We start from the raw sequence: 19,527 nt of genomic DNA, 5'->3' as shown, positions 1-19,527 counted from the left end.
AGTAAAGGTGAGAAAGTTGGTATTTTGCTCTCTCTGCCATCAGAAGCTGCATTACAGACACAAACTGCACTTGTATGCTTTACTATGCAACACAAAATTGGATGGATGGATGGATGGATGGATGGATGGATGGATGGATGGATGGATGGATGAAAGGATGAAGTGACAGTAAAATGTATCAGACTGACATCCATGCAGACTGAAGCCCTCTTCTCCATACAGAAAAGGCACAGTGCTTGACAATGACACAGGCTTTTCCCTAATCCACATCTCCACACACACTGCAGCTGCACTCTGGGAGGAAAACAGGAGCAGTAGTTTCTCAGTAACAGGGAATTACACTGCTGATAGTGACTATTCAGTTCTGCCTTTGTAACATCTGTGCGAACACAAATAGGTCACATCAACAAGTGGGAGGGCAAGCAGGAAGAGAATGAGAGAAAGAAGATGCAGCTGCAGGCAGGGAGTAAACTGCAGTAGGGGGTTCCACAGTGATGCACAGCAATCTGCTGCCCAAAAGCATTGGGGAATTCAGAAACGGGAAATTGGAAGCAGTCCCTGGCACCAAGCTGCATAAAAGGAATGAGGGGCGTACAGAAAATGAAGCATGGAGATCTCCAGACAACTTACTTTTTCTTTGACTTTCTTTGATAACCTGTAGAGAAACCCTCTAAAATTACGAAATACTTGTTAGACTGTCCCAGACATGATATATTCTACCAGCACTACTTAATTAATCAAGCACATTATTCTTTATCACTTTGTCACTCTATGACTTTGACCTTTCTCCCTTTTAGATTAATCTTTTTTTTTTTAATTCTGCCCCTTATTTTCATGAATGTTTGTGATCACAAAATATATTGAGAGTGACAGACAGTAAACATTACTGGAGGCTATTGCACTTGGACTGTGACTTGGACTGTGATGTGAATGATCATCCAGAGGCGGGTATATGAGCTCAGAGTTAGAAGGTCACTCCAATGCCCATCTCTCCAAAGATCAACACTTTTGAAAAACAATCTCTAAAATCAAGACCTAACACCAGGAGAATTTCACAGTAATTTCTATTTCTATTCCAGCCACAGTAATGAAACTCATTTCAGAGATCAAAAGTCTTTAAACAGAGAATGCTGACAAATGAGACAGAAGATGCTGCAGATATGAAAGCACAGGGAAAAACAACCCATTCCACCCCATATCCCACTGAGATATAACATCCCAAGTACTGGTGAGACACACAGAAAAAGACAGACAGAGTCAGTCTAGAAAAGCACAAAGAGATTTGATCACTAATCAGAGACAGAAACCCATCTGAAAGTCACAACTGTCTCTGCAGGCTCTGAAAGACAGAATTAAATTGGCTTAGTACTATATTCAAAAATGAATTTAATTAGCTGACATTAAGCAGGATAAGTTTGCAGTACCATGTTGCTCTGACAAGCTGTCTCCAGAAGGGTAAGTGGAAGGTAAAATCTTATTTTTCAGGATGAGATTATAGCCATGCACTGAGACAGAAGGTAATGGCATATCTGCTGAGGGCAGCTGAAACTTGGTGCTGGACATTTTATCTCACACTATAAAAGGATGGTATGTGATAGACAAGCCAGAAGTGCAAGTTTCAGATTCTGCACGTTTATTCATATGGCTGTGCATCTTCATCCTCCTTCTGCTGTTGCCACTTACATAAACAAGAGAACCTCAGTGTATAAGCTCTGCCAGGAGCTTCTCCTCCAGTTTCTCTGTCAGAGCTTCTCCCAGGAAAGACTATGATACCCTAGGTGAAATTTTTGTTTGTTTGTTTATTAACGAGCATGTTGGTCCCTGTTGGAAGAACGAGGTCTGTGCAGGGGGCAGTTTCTGCACTAAACGGGCAGGCTGACTATCAGTTGGCTGCTGCTGTGTGTTTCATGGGGTTACTCACAGCACCCCTGCTACCAGGACTTCTCTATGTGTACTAGAACCTGCACATCACAGTGCAGCCTGCAAGCAGAGTGGTGATGTTTGACAGCAAATAAAAGTAAACACAAACTATGGCAAAAATCTAGCAGCACATAGTGACAAATGAAGAATCAATTGTAAAATACATACTAAATCCAAATTGATTCCCCAAGGAACACATGGAGGAAATGGAACAACACATTTCAAAGGAAAAGTCCTATGAATATGGGACGTAACAAGCCTTTCCTTCTCATGCCTCCTCATATTGGTAAACTTAGTTCTAGAGAAAGGCATCTCACTGTCAGTGCTAGAAATTCTGCTTATTGTCAAAGCAGGCACATGTAACCCAGGGTATGACCAGGAAAGCTACTGCTCACATCACTTATACTAGTATCTCAGCTCTGTCACACCAGAACCAAGCCAGATTTACCAAGCAAGACAGATTTACCAAGCAAGCTTCATCCATCCCATTAGCAAGTCATTTAGGAGGTGTTCTTCCATCCCCTGACAAAAGGGCACAGCAATATGAGATCTTAATTTAGGCTGGCAGTGCCCTTCCTCCTCCCACGACTCCTCTCACCAGGACTGTATTTAGGCTGCGTGACCTTGTGTGGCAGCTCACAGATTTTAAGTGCAAGCACAACACACTGCATGCCCTTCTCTGGCATCACATTAATCACCCCACTTTAATGACTTCTACTGATAAACCACCCTGTGTACCCAGCCATCCTCCCCAGTGCCTGCATTTACAGCAATAAATTAAACACGCCCTTTCCCATACCCTGCCACTGCGTCATCCACCAGCAGAGAAAAAGCCACTAAGAGTCTCAGCTGGCAGTCATGGGTGAAAACCCCAGTTTTACCAGTCAAAAGACCCAGTTTTACTAGCCATTTTGACAGGTGACTCTGAATTTCTTTATGTTTTTTTTCATATGGAAGAATCCTATTTCTTTTCAGCTACAAAGAGCACCACAGATACAAGATACTACTTATTACTGGGAAGTATCTACACACCTACATAGCTACAGATCCGAACTTCAACTAAACAAACACAGCTACAGAGAACATATGATTTTGTAGCATTATTTCTTAATTATTTCACTCTCTTCCAGGAAACTCAAGTCCATGGCTGAGCACAAATAAAGACACAAGATCTTTATGATAAGAAAAGCAAAACAATGGCCTGACATGACCTAACGAAAGCACAGGATACTACTCCCCCAGGGTAGAAATCTCCCTATTCCAAAACTTCCTTTCAAGTGTTTTGAATATGTTACTAAACAAAGAAAACAAGACATTCACTTTTGCAAGGCAGTTACATTTTTTTAAATAGTGGCATCTGACATTATTCCATAAATCATCCACTAAATCAATGTGCGTTATGTCAGATGGGACCTTTAAACTTAAGAATAAAACAAGTTTAGGACTGAATTGCAACGCAAAGATACATGTAATAAACTAAATATGTCAAAAGCTTCAGGGGAAAAAGGGTTGCTGAAAGTTTAATATGGTTTAACACAGTGCACAAAGCACACAGATTTACCTCTGTGATGCTAAGTGATGTATGGTGCTGCGAGTGCCACCAAATCATAGGACTTGGGAAACAGACTGAGTTCTTAGCTGCTGGTGATTTCTTATCTGACCAGAGAGGGCATCTCACAGTCTGCCTCCATCTTTGATCCCTGTGATAACATTTCTTTCCTCTCCTCATCTGTCAGGTATTCATGCTGTAAATTCAGTGCATTTGAAAATGTAAAGACAAGAAAGCCTACATCTTCATAGAAGACTTTAGATATTACTGCGTAGACAATAAAAGTCATGGTAATAAAAAAATCACATCACACAATTCTAATATTTTACCATTTTCACATAGCTTCCTATTCAGAAAGTATTTTCAGAGAAATTAATTCAACCTTCCTCCCAACATCTCTTTTGTAACCTTGTTTCCTATGTAAAAAAAAACCCTGCAATCACAAACCGTGTGTGATGTTGTGCCTGTGTGTATATGTCTACTCTTAATAATTTCCTCTAAAGACATTCAACAAAGAGGCAGCAGTCTCAAAATTGCTCAATTGCCAGAAGGTCCTTCCAATTCCACCTTATGCTTAGACAGGAGAGAGAAGGTAAGCATTCATGTTAAGGGAAAAATCTTCCATGTTGAGTCAGACAGCACAGAACTTGCAGATAACACAGATGTACTGAGATGCAAAATGGTGTCAAAAGCTGAAGTTCACAACTACAGGTGCACCCATACGGCTACATAAAAGTGGGAAAGGAAGCAACTTCACCCACTGGAGTACACTGGCCCAGCTACCCAACCGCATGAGATAGACAGTTTGTATCTGTGGTCGGTATCCCACTGGGAAAAGCCTACAAAGTTCCCAGAGCCCAAGTATCTGCCTTGGAGTTTTCCAGGGAGGACACAGTGCAGCATTTCAACAATCCTGAAGCCCTCAGTGAGATGATATTGCTTTAAAATGGTGAGAGGAAAGCCTGGTAGCTGTTGCAGAAGAAAATACACATACAATACACATACCCCTGAGTACACATTACAGTTGCAAAGACAAAATTCCAAACCTGAAATAATAGAATACTGTCACAATTGGCTGTTTCAGCAAAATGTAACATCAAAACCAAAATAAACACCACTGATGAACTTCACTGCTGTCCTCGCTCAAAGCAGTGTCTCCTAATAATTACATTCATGCTACTGCCACTGCAATACAGTAAAGTCAGGTCAGAAGCAGGTGAATTATAAAATTGTAACCAGTAGCACTGAAATGATAATCTTACTTTGTTGTAAAAACTAAAAAAAAAAAATAAATAAAATTAAAAGGCTGTATTTTATTGCACATATTTGTGTCATTAATTATATAAAAACACATCTAAATGTTGACGATACTTCAAATATACTGTATAATGAAAAATATTATGAAATACCTTTTGAAGTAATTTATTAGTCATTCCCATACTTGATAAGAAAACAAATATTATACTGATTTATTTATTTTAGGCTATCAAAAGCATCATATTCTGAAAGTGGTCATTTCTTTCCACTACCAGTTTGTAGCATCCTAATTCCAACTCTGCAGTTTAGTAATTCAGAGTTTCATCTGTTGGTGTGAGGAAAAAGATTTGAGTAGCTACAAGTAAGTACAACTACAAGAAATGGCTTGTAGTTGAAAGACAAATGACAGCAGGATGGAACACATAACCAGAATATTTTAGAAGTCTAAAATTTTTCTTCATATTGATATAATATGGACAACAGATGGGTTTTTAAATGCAGCTCTCAATACAACTTTGCATGTGAGAAAGAAAATAATTTGGAGTTCACAGGAACAGGAGCAGATTGTTATGTGAATCCAGTTGGTGTCATTCTACACCCTTAAATTCTCCTGCGAAATAATGTAAGCAGAACAGCAGGAGTCCCAAAATTCCCTTCACTGGCTCTAGCTCAATAAGTCATTCCTATTTACAAAGTATATAACCATATACTTGACTTCAGGAGAATGTGTAGGACCCAGTGATTTCACTGCAACTTTGGAATCTGCCTGAAATGTAAGTTTCTCTTAGGGGCTTTGCTAATGAAGCACCAGATTGATCTGGCAGATATTTGTGCTGAATTTCTCTCATGCCTTGACTGCTGACTGCACCTTAGTTAGGCTATTTTTCCTCTTAAGTAAAGGAGATAGAACTGGACTCCAAAGCCACATGTAGCCTGACTTTTGCAATTACTTCTATGTTTAATACCATAAATATTTTGAGCAGAGGCGCCCATAGTAAATGGAACAACTATTGGTCACTCTGAGAACAGTCCCTTAAAAACAGACACAAACAGCAACAAAAAAATAAGGTTCGAACCCCACAATCAGTTTTAGCACAAAACCCCTACTGGCTCCCTATGGATGAATGGCAGAACACAGCACCTGTCTACAGGACATCTCTGTAAGATAAGGAAGTGGAACTGACCTGAAGAGAACACTGCACTACAGTGATACTGCTGTGCCTCATATTTATGAATATAACTCACATGAAAATCAGTGTTAGGTGGTGTGAATCTTGCCCCAAACTCATGAACTGTGTAGCAGAACCAGAAACTGAAGCTGTGGCTACTGAGTCCCCACCCAGCCTGCTAGTCACTAGACCATACTTCCTTGGGTAGAGAATTACAGTAAATACATCAAGTCAGCTGTGTACTGCTGAGCTTGTGTGATCACACGTCACAGACAGTAAAGCATGCCACCACCATAAACTCAAAGGTCTACTCCATGCATATGATGTTGCCATTTCTAGTTTTGATGCAAAGCATTCAAATTCCAAGTGCAAACACATGCATTTAAAGCAGTTCTTCAGGTGGAATAAAGTATACATTGAAGCAGTGAGTGTTATTCTAGTTTTCTATGAGAATGACATGTCAGCAGAAACAAAAAAAATTATTTTTCACTATTGCAACGAGGCACCTTACTGCATGCAGTATGCCATGAAAACGGACTTGGTGCAGGAGGAACTGAACTGGCACAAGCACAACAAAAAGGATTTTAATCTACAAGCACTGCACTGTGGAAAGCAACTGCACAAGGAAGCATGCTCCATGCAGATAAACCAAATCTTGCATGATGCACTCAAAAGAACAGCTCAATTCTTGAAGTAAACCTTGCAACAAACATCTCCAAAGTTTGGGAAGGTTCAAAACCAGGGCCTGCCAAGGTACAGAAAGATAGCACACATATTTTTGCAGGGTGAAGCCTGTTCTCTACAATAGAGAAGGGTGTTGTATTGGTGCTTCCAAAGAAACATGCACCATGGCAACACCACTCAGGTGTTGAATTCACCTTGGTGAGACTGATGGTGCAATCAACACAATCCCATGGCCAGCCTTGGGTAAAACTGAACAAAAGGTTTTGCTTCTCAGCCCCACAGAGTGAAACCATCATGGCTTGTGATCTGTCTCTCCCAAAGCAGTGGCAGGTTCACAAGAGACTAGCTGAACCTCTTGTGAACTCAGAGGGAGTTCACAAGGGAGCTCCCTTGTAGCAGGACTGCAACAAGCACAATCTCAAGAACCAGGGAAATGCTCTCAAATCCATTACTGTGCCAAGGAGCTAAGACCACACACCCACTTAGGCCATATTACAAAAATTTCAGTATTACCTAGGGTCCAATTTTACACACACAGCAGCTCTGCAGAGGTTGTGTTGCAGCAACACAAAAGGGCGGCCTTTGCATGGCTCCAGACACTATACTAAGGAACACAGTACAACTAGAGTTAAAAGAAAATAAGTCTGCAATAATGAGAAGATTTGTTTAAAACTTTCCCATCTTAATTCTTTATTTGTATCAGACTTACTGTAAATTTGTTTGAGTTTTTTTTTAAATGCTTCAATCTGCTAAGAAAAGTCTTCTTGCAGATGGACTGGTAATGAAATACAGAGAATGCTTAATATGAAAAACATAATGCACAGCATATTTTTTTCCTTTACTTATTCCATCTTAATTTGCACCTGGTCATTTTCATGCTGAGCATCTCATTTGGTTAAATAATTACTGTAAATTAAATTTCACCTTTTTTAACAAACAAAAATGGTGAAACTGGGTTGGTAATTATTTCAAGTTTTGCCAAAACATGAAAACAACTTGATAACCTGACAACACTTAAGGGTTTGAAAGAACAAGATACACGAAAGCAAGAAAAATGAAATTATGTACAGCAACCTGAAGGGCAAGAAATCACTTTGTGCAGAGCCTTATGACCTGGAGTAGTAACCTCTGAAGATCTATTCAAAGACCCCAGAATGTGAAAGTTTACTCCTGAGCAAGCCACTGTCTGCTCATGCATAGAAATACACCCCCTCCTTGTCCGTGCATCAGTGCCACTTGCGGCAATTTATTTTCTTCCATCCAGCAGCCACATGCTTACCCTACTCTGCTCACTCACAGATTTCAGCAGAAATTGCACCAAAACCAAGGCCAGCCCCCACCTCCCACAGCACATGGTGAACAACCCTCACTCCTCACTGATCCCAGCTGTGCTCATCGGCCATGGCACCATCCTGTGCCTGCACAGCCCAGCTCACCTGCCAGCTCACCCCCCATCAGCCCTCAGCCCACCCCTGGCTGACCCCCAGCAAAAGCCAGCAGGCACAGGACAAGATAAGGCAGCAGACATCCACAACAACTCCCCCTGCAGCCATGCTGATCTCATGGATCCTACCAAAACACCGCGTGATACTCCCTCTGACCCACCTGGCTTTACAAGTCATGGCTCTCAACAAAGCCACAAGGACTTCTCATCTAAAAGAGTAAGGGAAAGTAAAGTACATTCAAGTAAAGGACTCTCAAACCCTCCCAAGCAGCCATAAAAGCAAAATGCACCACCAAAACTTTCAACAATTTTATACAATGTTCATCTGTATCAAGTAAATCATGGAGTTACAGAAAGGACATAACCATTAGTCAGACAAAACCCACTACAGAGTCTAAAGTAATAAATACTGGAGTTGACAGAAACAGCATTTGATGAACTCCAATTTTGGTTTCCTTCATGCAGGTTCAGAAAAATGTCTTTCTCTACCTACAAAGTCTCAGTGGCCTCATGTGCCACTGTTCAGATTCCCAGCTCTAAGCTTCTGCTTCTCTAACAGTAATGTGACTATACAAAACTAAGTAAATTCAGTACAATAAATGAAAATTCTCCAGAAGATTGATTTTTTTTTTAAGTTTTCATAAAAAAGCAAGTTTCTTCTGAAGGATGTTGCACTGACAGTCCAAGAGAAATCCTGCATTTGTTTGGAAAATAAGGACATACCAAGAGCAACATGGTTCACTTCCTTGTAGTGCCTTTTTGACATCCCTTGGCCATGACCTGGATGGCCTCCAGTGTGAGAAAATACTCATTTCCGTCTGTGCTTGCTCATCCCTTTGTCTCCGGGCTGAGGCTATCAGCACTGTGCTGGCTACAGCAGCAGCTTACAGAGGCTGCTTGTCACTGTAGCATCTCAGCAGCCATCTGTGCCAAGGCACCATCAGCCACTGTGTTCATGTGCATGGCAGTGCAGGAGACCATCCATATCAGCAATCATTTCTGGCCATCTGCTGTTAATAACAATAGTTCAAAAGTAAGGGAGTTTATAAACCTATGCCACAGTTTACAGATGTTTCATTTATAGATAAAACAAAGGAAAAATACATAATTATTTTGTCAAAATGAGAGCATGACAGTTTGAAAGGGAACTCAGGAGCACAAAACCATTCCTTTCCAAAATAGTCACTATTCCTACTCCTTACCTAAAGACCTTATATTCTCACACCTTTATCTCCTGATATTATTATTTAACATCTGTATACATGCCACTAAAGCAAGAAGTCATGCCAGGCTCAACAATTCAGCATGACTTTGAAGATGAAGCCTAAGTAACAGCAGAGAAAATCGTCAAGGAAATATTATTAAAGGAAAAATTAACTTAAAATCAATTGCTCTTATTCTAATGCATTCATAGAATTACTTGCCTCTCCTTCTATAAACTGTTTGTAAAATCTCTTGAGACAGAAGACTGTTGTGTTGCACACATGCCTAATGATACTATAAGGACATATTTTAAAAAGGAAGGAAAAATATTTATATAACACTTTACACGGGCAATCACAGCTCATCAAGATATTTTCTTTTACGCGTGAAATAAGGCCCATTTAAGGGAAATTCCTCATTTATTATCCCAGAGGAAAAAGAAGGTGGGGGGAATTTGGTGTGCACATATACAAAACCCTCCAAGAACTACTCATGCTTGAGCAAATTCACTCTTCTGTCTCTTAAACATTCCCATCCCAAGATTTTGTTTCAAGACACAACCTCCTAATGAATAGCTGGACCTTTTCTGTACAGCTGGGAGTACCAACACACAGTGTGTCATCTCAAAACCCAGTCATATCCTATTCTGCAAAAGGTTACATGCCATTACTTCTTTGCCTATCTTGCTTTTTCCTGCTAGCAAGCATCTCACCAGGCATGACTCATGTTACATAACTCCAGCTTGTTAAAAACAACAGTTATGCAGCTAGGTAGTACGAAAGATTAATGAGGTAAATCCAGAAGTTGCTTATTACAGAATGCAGACAAAAGCTGCTCCTTAAATAATATGCCTATGCAACTTTAAACAAATGAATAAGCCACTGCAGCAGTACTGTTTACATTCAAAGTTAATAAAATCTTTCAAATTCAGGATCCTGTACTCTAGAATACTCAGTGCCGCCTCTCACGCCACTATATGTGAACTCCCTAGTGCGTTGTGTGTTTTATTTTTTAAAAGTGACCCACTCCCCTCCCCAATCATTAAAGAATAACAGCTGAATACTGAATCAGTCAATTTCACTCACAAAAACACTGCATTGCTTTAATGTTCTGGATGACTATGCTGAGATAAAATCCTCCTCCCTGAGTTAGCAGTAATATGCTTGTGTTTTGCAAATAACCATTTTTACTCATATCCCGCTTTTGGTAATGAAGTGTAAAAGCAGCAGCCAGAGAGGGTTAAACAGGCTTCCTGTCAATGCTCTGCAAGAAGCCAGCCTCTGTACTGCAGCAAGGCAAAGAAATCTGTTCAGGCCCAGTATATTCAGCATTATTTAGCACTACTGGGACCATATTCCAGGATCCCTCAAAGCCCACCTGACAGTGTGTCCTCTGCATTAAGGTGGTGATATGGTCCCCCCCAAGGCAAATCATCACCTGACCATCCTGGTCTTTGCAGCTCAGCTGTGTCCAGTGACACGCTCCGTGGAGCAAGCCATTGCCACATAACTGTATTCTCTTCCCAGTCACTTCTCCAGTAGGTTAAAAAAAAGGAAAAATTAAAAGAAAATTACAAAGCTCATATTTCTGGCATCACCACCCCAGCAGAGCAATAGGGAGGCGACTGGCTGCCCCGGGGAGGAGGCAGCAGCAGTGGGGGCCTGTGCAAGCACCAGCTGGCTGCCAAGCCCAGACCTGAAACTAGGTCTCAGCCCATTCGACTGCAGGGGAAGGGAGGGAGGAAAAAAAAAAAAAAAAAAAAAAAAAGGCAGCAGCACTTTCTCAGAGCAGGAAGAAGGGGAGGCCACGAGCGTTTCCTGTTGTGCAGCTGAAACAAGCAAAGACGTCATTACACTTATGCTCCCTCAGGGTGTCAGCAGATTGAGGGCCAAAGTTCAGTCATTTCCAATGCACCGCAAGGAGGGAGGTTTGGGAGGAGAAACCAGCAGTGGCTTTATTGCTAACAGTGTTCTCTGCACTTGCATAGCAAAACAGCTAAGCAGTCAGCTGCAAAGTATCGTATGTGACTAGAAACAATATTTGCTCAGGAGCCGTGCTGCTCTTGTTGTTCTTGTACAGCTTGTGTAAGAATATTACTGCAATATAGAAGTAGAATGAAATATCAAAATGTACTAAGTTGGTTTGTTGTTTTTTTTTTGCAGCATACTTTTGCAAGCATCTGGAAATCAAGCCTTACATTGATTTGGATCCCATGAAGTAAAACATGTTTTGTAAATGCATCAGAGGCACAACTAGTGGGTAAAACTCCAGGATTCCCTTGTCAGATAAGGCCAATATCCTGGCAGAGTGAATACAGAGGCTTCTTTTCAAATTTGCCTCTCTCTTTCTGAAGCAGGTAAGGTCCCACCTTAAGGAAAACAGTGAGGATACAGGAGCTGGATAGTGGCATGTGGATGTCAAACATTTGGTAACTGATTGTCAGCCAGGCTGTCCATCTAAATGTAAGAAAATCAGTATAGCTGGCAAGCACAGGGGGAATCCAGACTGCAGTCCCACTCACCATTACTACTGTCTTAAGACAAATATTAGAAAGACTTTTCAAATGGAAAGCATTGACAAGAATCCAAATGAGATTCTTGTCAGGATTTCAGGAGGTTTCAGAGTCTCCACCAACCACTGGAAGCTTTAAAGTGCAGTCTGAACTACCTGTAGGAAATGCTTTGGTTATAGCTGATCCTCTCCTGGGGCAGAGGGATGCACAGACTTACAGTACACTCTCACTCATGAGACACATTCTAGACCCATTTTTGATAGTCTCTGAACGTCTTAAAACACAGTGATAAAGGCCGTCATTCCACAATGAGCATGTCCCGGCATACATTGAATGTGACAGATTGGGTAGCAGTGCTCCACTTGATAGAACTTGTTTTTCAAATAGAGGTACTTAACAAACCTCATTGAAACAGTTTGGAAAATGCTCTTCTGAATTCTCATACCATCATCACTAGCTGAAGAAAGTATTTTTGTCTTATTTCTGCAATAACCACCCTGTGGCCACACTGGGTACTGAAGCCAGTTTTTGGCCCTAGTAATTCAGCATAATAGAGCTGAAACCAGGGAGTCACCAGACTGTATCTTGGATATACTATATCTTTCATGGGACTAGCTAACCAAAACCGATCATTTTACTAAAATAAGGTCAGATATAGTATTTTAACTATTTTTAAACTAAATATTTTGGATATATTTTGAAATCCATTACAAAGATACAAACTGGCTTGGTTGTTTTCTACCCTTTCCTTTAGAGGTAAATTTTTGAAAGGTAACTCATCTCTAGGATACATTACCAGATAGCATGAAAAAAACCTCTACTGCATCTTGTTCTGACATTAGCTTGAAAACCTAATCCTGAAGGTTGTCAACTTGGCACTAATAATCAGTATAAAGTAAAAAAATATTTTCAATATAAAAAAAATAAGCAGAGAAATTAGTCTTTGGTGTTGACAGTGATTTGCAATACACAGGCATCAAGCTGCAGTGAAGACAGTTTGGATTAGCCCAGTCAGAGTAAAGTGATCAGAATCTCGCCCTTAAAAATGTGGTTGCTGGAACAGAATCCAGCCCATATTATACAGAGCAGTGGGTGAAGCAGTGACAATTTCCTGAGAGAAGAAAAAACAGGGTGACCCTTCAAAAGTACTGTAAGAAAGTTCCCACTGTGCACAGCATCCTAAACACCACATACAAAAGCCATTCGACTTTCTGAAATCCAACCACTTGGTACCGCACTCAGAACAAACTTGGCCCACTATTTTTAGACCCATGTCCAAGAATGAAGGAAATGCACCAACAATTTGTACTTCTGACCATACTGAGACAGCTGGCATGTGGCACAGCAGCAGCACAGGGCCAGGCTGTGTAACCACCAGGCACCGCTGTGCCACATCGCAACAGGCTTTTGCCACACACCTATGGCTGCCTCTTGCAATACCGTGTCTGCTAAAGAACACAGAATATAACAAGGAGCAGCAGGGGAGTCACACACCCACCCATGCCCTGAGAGTTAATCTTCATGTAATTACATCTTACTGTCCCATTAGTTGACAAAGAGTATTAAGCCATCTCTGCCAGGTTTGAGGTGAGAAAGTGGAATATGATCTCTGCAATATCCAAATATGACCCTAATATTTTTTAAGGGGCTGTATCTGTTGTACTGAGTTTTATTCATTAAAAGGTTGAAACTTACAGCAAAGAGACAGATGCAAACTGTGACCTGGTCTCACTGACAGTGCCCTGGCTAGGCTGATGAAAACATTTCCCTTTCCACTCCAGAACAGATACTGGTTGTGGTAGGAACAAATACATGTGGAAAATAACTCTTAAAGTTGCCTACTTATGAAGTATCTAACACCTTTACTGATCCCCACAAACTCAGTTACACTTTTACGCTTTACAACCCATCCATGCAACACTTTTAATAAAGACAATATAGTGTATCACTTGGAAATTCAAATTATGTACGAAGTATTTATAATTCCTTCACTTCCATTTGAAGAGAAGTGCAAGTAGAAAAGCCATTATCTTGAATTTTTTTTTTTTGTTGAATTGTCATATCACTAAGGGAATTCTCTCAAACAATCTTATAAGCTGATAATTAAAATATCCTGCACCAATTTTAAAAAGAAAACAAGGCAAACAAAGATGACAAAGTCCAAGCTGTCAAAATACCTGATAGCAGGTCATTATTTATCTTCAAAATACGTGTGGCAAAAAAACAGAAGTGGGGGCAGGGAGGCCTTTTTTTTACTGTAACCTGGTGTTCAGCCTAAATACAGCAGTACAGAATGCAGGAGAGTCTGCCCCTTGCTGAAGGGCACAATCCAATCACCAATGCAGTGGCAGCAACTAGAAATTCCCAAAGTATTCCCCACCATTTTATCTGCTCATTTACTGCACTCAGCTGCCCCATGCCATGCTCTCCTGCCCCAGCAGGACACTGCCACCAGCACCAGTCTCTCCTGCCAGGTACCCGAGAGGATCTTCAGGTGCAGGGACAAGCAGCCTCCCTCCCATTCAGAAGCTACTCGGAAAATGCTACATTGCCAAGAGGAATGTTCCAATTATATGGTAAGGATTTGGTTTAGGATGAAAACATTAAACTTGAAATGGGATGATCCCATATAGTACAAAAGTGTGTGAGTGTCCGTAGAGACAAAGTGTGGGCGTGTATTTGTATTTGTGGTGTGTCTATACACATTTACACTTGTGCACATATGAGTGTATAGATACAAAACAATATGTAGACATCTAAATATATCGTTATATATACATTCACATTAGAAGTTAATATATTAAGTGCTTCGGCTAAAGTGGTAGCAAAACCCTGTGGTTGTAACTATCTTTTATAAGCAATGGCTTATGGAGATTCTTTGGGCAAAATACATTAGGTCCTGGAAGCTAAGTGGGGGAAAAGGCAAACCCTTATACTGTGGTACCAAGTATTTATATTTTATTTCAAATATCTAATGAAAACAAAGCAGATCTGAAACCCATGTTTCAGAAGTTTTCAACAATAAGTAACCTAATTTCCAGAAACTAAAAGCAATTGCTAAAATACTCATTTAAATTGCTTTCATGGAAACAAAGAGAACACTTAAAAAATCTTAAAAATATCAAATCAACTTGACTGCTTCTGTATCCCATTAATTCAACAAGATCCTAGGCAACAATAATATTTATAATAAATATTTTTCTTATGGGAATAGCATTTTCAGTCAAATTGACCAGATGATGGTAATTATAAAAAGAAGATTAGATACAGAAAATACATCTACTGACTTAAAAACTAAACGGTACTTCAGTGAGTACAAAGCTTGTTTAAGAAAATATTGACTTTTTCTTTTAAAGGTCTTCTTACTTCTAAGGGGAAAATGCTTTTTTTTCCCTTGCAGTATTTTGAACTAATTTCCATCCAAGTGATAAAAATCTGTTCCCTAAAACTTCAGAGATCAGTGCAAAATCACTGCACTCCTACACAAATATAAAGATGAATATACCCAAGACAAACCCAGTACTGATTCCAAGTTCTGCACTTGGCCTATATCTATACGTACACCTTTAAAAACGGAGAGGAAGATGAAGAGCAACATAAATAAATACAAACCAGTGATACAAAAATACAGTAACTTTCTACGCAATATACCATCTGTTCCTCCAGAAAAGCATGCTGCATCAAGCCACAGGGGCTACAGCTAAGAAAAGCCCTTGTAGAAGAGCCAAGTTCTGTAATGAGCAGTTTCAGAAGCTGTGGAAAACTGTACCAGCCACCACAGTAAGGAGGCAGCCTGTGATACGCTCAGTGGGAATCGCCACCCCCCCATGCTGTGGGCTGGGGTTACCCGAGCTGCCACAAGGTCTTCACAGAGCTCCCCGAATGTTGCAAACCCAGGGTCAGAGGTTCATGGCGTACCAGAAAAGCTGGGCCATGCTGCGGAGCAAGCGCTAGCTGTTTGAGGATGTGGTGTTTTGCTATGGGTTTTTACGGGAAAGTTTTGTCTCCGGAGTTACAGACACAGTAAACTGGATTTCCCCGTCTGCTCCACAGACCACACCTCCACTGCTGCTGCTCCCTTCTCTTGTACGGCGGATCTAGGATCAGCAAACAGAAATAGCTTCCAGAACATGGGAACAGGCACCCTAGTACGCCTGCTGCCCCTGAGGCACATGAAAAGCAGGAGCTGCTGCTGCATGCCAGGTGCTTGCTCACTGTTGTGTGCCTTTCAGCAAATAAAGCGAGTGTCTTCCAGCCACTTGGGCAAAGAGGCGGGCAGGAGAGACCCAGATCAAAGAAGTGCTAAGGGTGCTCTGTTATGGTTAAGAAGGCCAAGTAAGGTGTGCAGCCCTCTCCTTCCAGCTGGCAAAGTCTCAGGTACTCGGGATTATGTAGTAAGAATTTCCTTCTGCCGCTTCTATTGTTATTCATTATGCGCGTGTTAAAAAATGTATCCGGCCTTTCCAGACTTTGTTTGCATTATCACACCAAACACAGGCTTTAGGGCAAGGTCTGAGTTTTGTAAACCATGCTTCTAGAGAATCTGCTTGTGTTCCCTGTCACCAACCCCAGAACCCTGGGCAATTAGGAGACCGTACCCAGACTGGAGGGAATTTGTGAGCCAACACATTATCACAGTTCTCATTAATAAAATAATAAACTGTGCAATTACAGTAGGTTGTACACATACCTTAGGGTATGCAATAAGGCACAAATTTAGAAGTGGAATATTTCCAACAACCAACAACTTAAACAGGCAAGGATCCTTATCAAACAATTAGGTTACTCAAGAACTACTCCAATAACTGGCCCTTTTTGCCCAGGGTTATGCATTCTAGAATCATGCCATAAGCTTTCATTGAACTAGGCTTTTTCCTATTCCTTTTTTGTTTGTATTGTTAAAAAAAAAAAAAAGGCACCTCATCTCCCCTCTAATCCACCCATCAGATGAGGCACAAGATTTTATTTTAAATTACATCCAAAAATGGGGAAGTGCAAAGAAAAACTCCATTATCAGGATAAACTAATTCAGTTTGGTGCTCCTGGGCTACAGATGGAGAAGCAGATACACAGGGCAGGTGAAATACACCAAATGAAACATCGCACTAGATCCATGCAAACCTTTTGCATATAGTGTTTTATCCTTCTTTTTATGCTGAACCATACCAGAAACAGACAAAAAAAGCAAAAAACCTTTGGAATTATGCCACTTGAAATAAGCAGGCATCTGACCTCATTAAAAAAAAAAAAAAAAACCAGATCATCATACACAAACTGAAATTAAATGCAAGTTTCTCACACCTTAATCATTCCAAAAACAGATAATGGGATTTCACTGGGGAAAGAAGCACACAGGACAAGATACAGCCCTGTCTCCAAGCAAGTTTCTTTTTCAGCTGGGTTACAACTACACATAATAACTGCAAAAAAGCTGAAACCACAGGTCTAAGCCAGTCACTGGCAACACTTTCACCTTCAACTCCATGCACTTTATATTCAAATCACAATGAAAGCACCCTAGGGTACATAATATATCTTTTTTTTTTCTAAAATATCTTATACCATCTGGCAATGTAAAGATAATTTCTGTTGAGAGTGCCTTTCGTTGTAGGTCTTCTCTGCCTGAAGTATCCAGAGGCTGTTTCCATGTAGACAGTTTTTCATAAAGTCTCACCTAGTGTTACTATATTCAATGAAAAGCAAACCTTGCATGCTGAAGGTTTCCATTTATAGGCCGGGACAGTCACGAGGAGCACTACTTCAGCAGTACAAGTCCTATCTACAGCTGATGGCAAAATCCTGGCCTCATGAAAAAAAATCAAAATCAGTAACTTCACATTCTGCACTTTTATTAGTCAGGACACAATCCAAAATGACAGAATTTTCATTATATTCACAAGAGACAAGGCAGTTCAATGGTGTCACAACCTGTGCCAGGCAGAGTTTGATATCATCTTCGCAGATATGGGGCATTGATTAGAAAACCATGAGATGAGGGCAAGACAGTTTTGTGTTGGCTCCTGAGAAAGTGAAGCTCCAGCAACAAGATCCATGTTGGCATGATACAAGTGCTTTTTAGGACAGCTTTGATTTCCACCATCTATTTGCACAGGTAGTCTGCTCATGGATTGACCTTCTGGCCACTCTCCTACAAGCGTGAGTGCTGGCAGCACCAATTCAGCCGCAGTGTGGAGGTGGGCACCCCACCAGAGCTGCAAGGCTCAGTGAGCATCATGCTCAAGGCAAGCATCAGGCACCAGCGATGGCAGGGCCTGGGCAATGACCCTCCCACCTCCTGAGCAGACACAGGGATGTGACTACGTCCTTCAGAAACACGGGGATGTAAAAGGAATTCAAAGTGCTTCTGCACCTTTATGGGGTCCAACAAGACATGACCTTGACTAAGTCAGTCACAAACAGCTAAATGGGGCCATGCTCACTTACTGATCCTGCTGCATGCTCCTAACAGCAAAGCACCAGCAATAGTGGATAACATTTTAGAAAGACACCCTGGGTAGACTCTGATGCTCACCAAAGTGAAACCACGGCAGTTCCTCACTGAAAACTAAGATTTTTTTACATTTTCAACAAAATGTGGCTGTGCATGCATCTGTATATAGACATTTGTGAAATAAATGCTAACAGTCATAAATAATTCAAATAAATTTATTTATTTACAATATTTTCTTTGATAGTCAACCAACAGCAGAAGTTGAAACTACATGGAATCCAGGACAAATCTTCCTCCCATTAACAAACAAGCCAGACCTCCAACCATAAGATCTCATGAGATTATTCCAGGTGTATTGTTCCATGAAGGAGACAGGATATGACTAGAGGTAAAAGCTATGATCACCTATACATACATGAGTCTAAATGTATATACTTAGACATGCATTCTTAAATATTTCTTCACACAGTGTGGCAAACTCTCTCCATTTTCTGCTGTAATATGTTCATTTTTATGGGAAAGTCTCAAAGCAGGAGCCAAAAAAATGCATTTTTGGCTGAGATGAAGACAAGTACAACCCCATCACCTGCATTTGACACTGTCTGAATTAGGCAAGGAAATTGAAACACAGCTCTCTGTTTTCTAGTGTGTGAATCGGTAAACAGCCATCAAATGTATTTATTACACTTTTGGCTCACCAGACAACCCACTTGACTGAGAAAAAGAGAGTCAAAATTAGCTTCATTTATTCCCCTGCTTGGTAGTTAAGTGGGTCGAACTATTGACTGGGATTAAATTATACTGCAAAGAAATTAAATCAAAACCATGCATAAGCAAATGTAAAAATAAATACCTTCAAGCACTGAGCAAGATAAAAAGCATCATATTCTGTGTGCACTCCACCTGTGGAGACGTCAAAGTTGGAAGTTAGAGGATGTTACCACTGTATCCTTGAATGTGCCTTCCATAAAATCTGAGTTACTCAGCAACACATGCTCGTAGGACTCGAGACTGGACAGGGATTCTAAAAACAATATTACTAGAATTCTGTAGGTTAGAGGAACACTTAATCTGATAAAATTAACTTCTTGCAGGCAATTATAATCTATCATCAGTCACATTCAAACTTCCCATTCCCATCTTATTGATCTTCCCCTCAAAGCCTCAGCCTCAATAAGCATACATCCAAAATTGTGTATTTAACATCCCTGTTTTCTTCTGTAATTAATAAGGTTGTGAGGGAGAAAGAAAGAAAATTGAAAGGTTTCTCTCATATTTACTCTATTTGTGGAAAACAAGCTATACTGAAGTTTTGAAGAGGTGTGCAGAAGGGAACTC

At 40.5% G+C, this 19,527-nt stretch overlaps 1 protein-coding gene across 28 annotated transcripts in view; it reads right to left on the bottom strand.

Moving 5' to 3' along the window:
- HIVEP2 (HIVEP zinc finger 2) overlaps positions 1-19,527 on the bottom strand; it is a 136,304-nt gene that overhangs the window by 107,575 nt on the left and 9,202 nt on the right. For 6 of the 28 annotated variants that reach the window (XM_021553142.3, XM_085576655.1, XM_021553143.3 and 3 more), the window contains exon 2: positions 19,043-19,092. The exons of 21 other annotated variants lie outside the window; for them this stretch is intronic. The gene's annotated coding sequence lies outside the window, so the exon portion shown is untranslated. One more of the 28 variants, XM_085576651.1, reaches the window with a different exon arrangement.

The sequence above is a fragment of the Lonchura striata genome, chromosome 3, assembly GCF_050655825.1.
Source record: "Lonchura striata isolate lonStrDom1 chromosome 3, ASM5065582v1, whole genome shotgun sequence".
In the NCBI taxonomy this organism is placed as follows: Eukaryota; Metazoa; Chordata; class Aves; order Passeriformes; family Estrildidae; genus Lonchura; species Lonchura striata.
Note: the sequence above shows the minus strand (reverse complement) of the source record. Positions and strands in the feature narration are given on the sequence as shown.